Here is a 6243-nt window from a genome sequence, read left to right on the forward strand (position 1 = left end):
CTATTTATAGTCCTGAAATATTTTTGGCAGAAAAATATTTTTATTCCTGTAATGATCTCTAATATAATAGAGTGTTGGAATAACAGTGTTGCACAAAACCCTAGTGCACCCACTCTCCTGATATTTCCTGAAGTATAAACCCTGAATTACTCAAACTTACGCAAAAAGTCTGAAAATTAACTGTGACTGCTATAACTTCTATTGAAGTGATATAGTTTGTACATAATGGAAATTTCGGATTGTCACATCATCCCCTGTTAAAGGGAATTTCGTCCCGAAATTTGAATTTAGGCAAGGAAGTATGTACGAATGATCGAGTCGTGAGGAGGAAAAACTTCCAAACCGATTGGTTCTAGCGCTCCTAAGTGAAATCGGGTTCTCGGTTGGTATCCCAACGAACCTTCACTAACGGGCGACGGCGTTGCTTCGTCCGCTTGACCACTCGGTCGAGGGTCACTACGGTTCTAATACGAATGCAAGGATCTCATAAATCTCGATCTCGTCGAGAGGGATTACGAAAGTCCTAATTGAAGGATATTGTTTCAAGTTCAAGACGTGAAGGGGAAAATGTACGTTACTGAGTTCGCGGGGTAGGTCTAGTTTGTGAAATGCAGGACCGATTCTGGTAAGAATCTCGGAGGTCCTAACTATATCGGATTTTTAGCTTTCCACGCTTTACGAAGCGTATTAAGCCGTTCCCAGAGTGAGGTTTCCTAAAGAATTTGGTCTCTCACTTGGAATTCCAAATTTTCTTCCTCTCGTTTACTTCCCAATCAAGGGCCATCCCTTGTTGGGTCAAAGTCGAAAGGGTTCCTGAAGTTTACGGGGAGTTCCGAATGGACTATGATTGTAGTTCTGTAAGACCTAGAATTTGGCGAATTTTCCGTCGGTGACTATGGTGCCGACAAATTCCCAACGGTTTTGGATAATTTGACAGAGTACTCAAGAATTCCCACAACACTAAAAGTGTGTCTCAGGAATTTTGACTCTAAATTCCAAAACTCTTGTTCGGAGAACTTTGTGGAAAGTATCTCCAAGGGTAACGTTTCTATGGGTTCTTTCTTACTATGAGGGTGGATAAGTAGTCATTATATGGAGAAATGACGAACTGATCCCAGTAAGAAGGCGTACTCCACTCATTTAGCTCATGAATACTATGGACGTATTGATCCTATCCGAGGGGTATCACTACGGACTCGAAGTGTCCGCATCGAGTTCGGAAGGTAGTCTTTAGGACATCCTTCCCTAACACTCGAACTGGTGATATTCGGATCTCAGGTCCATTTCTGAAGTAATTCTTTCCATGTGGTTGTTCAATCAGTTCGTTTATACGAGGTAGAGACAACAATTCCTAACGGAAGTCTTAATGAAGTCTCCGGTCGTTGAGGTACATAAAATGCACTCCATCGACTTCTGGTAAGAATAAGACCGGAGCTCTCAAGGGTGAGAAGCCTGGTCTTCTAATTCTATTGTTGAGTAGTTCGCTGTGTTGTCTGGGCTGTTCTTGTATCTTCCTTAGGTGTTTAGACTGAGGGCGATCTTATAAGAGTCGTACTGGTTCTAAGTTTGTTCTCATGCCAAATGCAATTACTCGTAGTCTCGGGCAGTCTCCGTCCTAAAGTTCATACTAGAATTCATACCTGGTTCAATGATCACAATTTCGTGTATACGAGTCATATATAATTAAGACTGAAAAGGTAGTCGAATAACTGATTCTTCCTTAACCTCACATCCCATCGAGGGAAAAGAAGTTAAAGTGGAATCATCAATTCTAAACCTGTAGAACATTGATTATATATCACTCCCATGTATACGTTCTTCAGTGATAGATCAACCGTATGAAGCCTGGAATTGAACTTGACGTACTGCATGAGCAATACTGTGGGGATTCCTTCGGGAAGGAAAAGAACTAATAGGTACTTCATGCACGAGTACTTCGGAGTTCTGATATGACGGCTTCGCTAAAAGACGTTTACTGAGAAAGAGATGTACTTATGAAGCTGGTATTGCGAGGATCGAATGGAATCGAGTCATATGATAATGTCGAAATCATACAGAAACTTAAAGACATTAGATTTGAACATAAAACGTTTATAGACAAAACAACTATGCAACCATGAACAGAGTTACAATACTTTTAGATTTACTACAAGATTGTTGCTGCGAACAAGGTATACTACAAAAGACAAGTATACGCAGCACGAGCATCCCTAAACGGGCGGGATCTCACAAAAGATAAGACTCTAGTTGCACTAGTTTTGGATAGTTTATAAGTCTGTTACAACGAAACGCCTAAATTTACATTAACGTGGGTCCGGAGTAGACTCTCCTGCGGTGGTGGTTGGTAGTAGACTTTCGTCTGGGCCAGCAATTGTTGCCCTTGGGCAGTTCCTTTTGTAGTGACCTACTTTGCCACACCCGTAGCAAGCCTGGTTCCCACTGGTGTTCGGCACTTGAGCGTCTTGAGCTGTTGGAGTCTTGCAGTAACGGGCTGTATGCCCCTTCCTGTTGCAGTGTGAGCACTGCATCTCCTTACAAGGTCCATAGTGGTGAAAACTGCATTTAATGCATTTTGGGAGAATTCCAGCATAAAGTTTGGCTGGTTTGGGGACCATTGGGACGCCCGAAGGGATGGTAGTTGGAGGTGCTGATGTCGTGGCTGTGAAGGTTGTTACTGGTGGTTGTTTCCTGTTCGCCCTTCGAAGCGACTTGTTCTTCCTTTTGGCCCAAAACTTCTGGTTGTTACTCTTAGCCTCGGCACTCGGGGTACCGTGGTAGTTTGTTGGTCGTTGCGGGGCTGGATTGTTACTTGGATTGGAATGATTGATAGCGATCTTGCTAACACTTGCGTTGTTAGCGTTCAAGTGAGTCAGAATAGCTGACACGATAGCCGAGACTGCAGCTTGAAAGGTAGCTGCATCAATCTGAAGAGTTGGTGTTGGGTTAATGGGATGATCGTTTTTCTTGGGATTCATGATTCTGTTACACCGAAAGAAAAATGAATTTGTGAGCGAAAATGGTTGAATCTAAACGTAGTTCGATCGCTCATGTAAAGAATAGAAGTATGTTCTCTAAGGTTCGACCTACATCCCTATGATGCAGTCCTAGTATGGAATGGAAGTATGTTCACGAAGGTTTGACCTACATCCCTATGATGCAGTCCTAGCAAAGATCGGGAGTAAGTTCATGCAATGGTCTCAAGATGTTTGTCGTTCTAGCCGAGGTATCGGTGGTTGGCGAATAACGTGATCCAACCATTGAAAGAGACTTGGAGATGTCTCCGGAGTTAAATTGCTATAGTTCAATGACTTGACTAGAGCATGTTTCAAATAGACTCTAATGAAAGTATGATAAGAGTATTCGAATAAAGAATGACACAGAAGTTAGCCGACTGTCAATATCTTTGATATTCATGACGTACAAGTTCGGGAAAATGACCTTATAAAAAGGTCTTACATCATATTCAGAGGAGATAGTCCCTGACAGTAAAAGACCTAACTAAAGTACTTATATTACAAGATAGTTTCATAGAAAATGCCACATCGGGCATAGACAGGAACACGATTCCTTTCTAACAACGAATATAACATAACACGTCCACTACTGGCGACGGTCATCCCTCTGGTGAACTCTCAGTTCAGCCAGTTGGCTTTCCACATCAAGTAGGTGTCTTTCATACACCCTCTGGCGTACCCGAAGTTCCATGACTTCAGCTCGTGATTCAGCCAGTGCTTGCAGCAGGGTTTCATGGTCTCTCTCAGACCTCTCACGAGCATGCTCAAGGCGACTGGTGCGAAGTTTGCATTCCTCCATTTGTATCAACTTCTGTGATACGTTGTAGAGCTGTCCTGCCCTGAATTTCGTTTCGGGCAACTCTTCGGATCAGAATTGGCATGATCCTGTATGCTGAGCCCCCATTGCTCAGGTCATAGAAGCTTCGGTCACCATTAAATGGCATGGGCTGATCTTGTCCTTGGCTCCATGTTTCCAAACATTCCACCCACTCAGGCGTCGGGCCATGAAAAGCCGGACGAGGGTTAGGAATCGGAAAGGGAGCTGCCTGGGGTAGGTTCTCAACCTCGGGTTCGGAGATGGCATCGTCTGAAAGGTCGTCAGCATGGTGATCATTCAGAGGGATTGGATGATCATCATCTGGTTCTTCTCCAAACCATCCAGCAATTACTTCGTTCGGAAGGAACAGGTTGTCGTGGGGATGGAATCCAGCCATGTTATCTACGCGAGAAAAGGGATGTAAGAAATAGCTAAAATAGACGAACTAACTTAGATAATTACAGTAAGACCAAATACCCATATGGCATTTCTTTATGGTGGTGTTGGTAAGTTTTTAGACTTGTTGCCATATCACAACCATTCTTGGGCATATGCTAATCACTCCTCGGACCAGCATAGTTGATCAGGCTATGCCATTCCCAAGACTGACTATATATCCCCAGGCTTACTTGTGATATTCAACAATCGTAATACTTTTGTTCTTGTCATTATGACACTGATTTTAGTATGAATGCAGGCACGTATACTTACTTAAATATTTTATTATTTAGAAGTATAACTCTTAGATAGAGTGTTTTTAATCCCAATGTATTTATAGTTAGTATATCTTTTATGGGTTGATATACTATATTCACTATAAACAATGCTCTGATACCAATCTGTCGCACCCCAAAACCACGAACGGTCGAAACGTTCAGGGGTGGAGGACGTCATGTACAGTATCACAACAGTGTAATATAATAAACAAGCAACAACATCATCCATTGCATTATAAGTAAAGTTTTAATACATGTGTTCTTTCATTGTAGTAAGACACCAAAAATATACAATCAAAATAAAAGACGAGACTTGTCTGCTCCGTCTTCTCAAAACCTGGCCTCCGTACCTGTCTACTGATGACCTGAGAATACAAGTTATTTTGAAAGCGAGTATCAGCTTTAAAGCTGGTGAATTCATAAGTATATAAGTGTCATTGCCTTTGTTTTGTGAAAATCTGTTATGAAGGCCATGTAAAACGTTAAATGAAAATGTTAATGTACGTATGAAAAACCCTAGAAAATCCCTTATTTTCTATCAGTTTGAGATGTAGTCTTCTACCAAGACCCGAATGTTTTGTTTGCAAAATGATAGTTTTTCCTTCTTTTGACTACTACATACAGTAACTAGTCTAACTCATCGCTTATGTGAATATATCACAAAATAAAGTAAATAGGAAAATATAACCATGAAAGTATTACTCTTGGGTTACCCGGGGATAACACAACATCGCTGACGCGAAAGATATAACCTAATGAACATCCGAAGATTGTTCAATTTAACCTCTGTGGCGAACAGTAGATTCCAGGAATGGTTAGTCCCGTAACTGACTTTACATCGATGTAGTCGAAGTAAATAACCTAATGAACATCCGAAGATTGTTCAATTAACCTTTGTAGCGAACAGTAGGTTCCAGGAATGGTTAGTCCCATAACTGTCTCCTAATATATGTAATAACAACCCAATGAACATCCTAAGATTGTCCAATTAACCTCTGTGGCGAATAGTAGGTTCCAGGAATTCTTAGTCCCGTAACTGACTCTACCTTGCTATAAGCGAAATAGATAACCTAATGAACATCTGAAGATTGTCCAATTAACCTCTATAGCGAACAATAGGTTCCAGGAATGGTTAGTCCCGTAACTGTCTCCTAATATATGTAATAACAACCCAATGAACATCCTAAGATTGTCCAATTAACCTCTGTGGCGAACAGTAGGTTCCAGGAATGGTTAGTCCCGTAACTGACTCTACCTTGCTATAAGCGAAATAGATAACCTAATGAACATCTAAAGATTGTCCAATTAACCTCTGTAGCGAACAATAGGTTCCAGGAATGGTTAGTCCCGTAAATGTCTCCTAATATATGTAATAACAACCCAATGAACATCCTAAGATTGTCCAATTAACCTCTGTGGCGAACAGTAGGTTCCAGGAATGGTTAGTCCCGTAACTGACTCTACCTTGCTATAAGCGAAATAGATAACCTAATGAACATCCGAAGATTGTCCAATTAACCTCTGTAGCGAACAATAGGTTCCAGGAATGGTTAGTCCCGTAACTGTCTCCTAATATATGTAATAACAACCCAATGAACATCATAAGATTGTCCAATTAACCTCTGTGGCGAACAGTAGGTTCCAGGAATGGTTAGTCCCGTAACTGACTCTACCTTGCTATAAGCGAAATAGATAA

The sequence above is a fragment of the Lactuca sativa genome, chromosome 5 (assembly GCF_002870075.4).
Source record: "Lactuca sativa cultivar Salinas chromosome 5, Lsat_Salinas_v11, whole genome shotgun sequence".
In the NCBI taxonomy this organism is placed as follows: domain Eukaryota; kingdom Viridiplantae; phylum Streptophyta; class Magnoliopsida; order Asterales; family Asteraceae; genus Lactuca; species Lactuca sativa.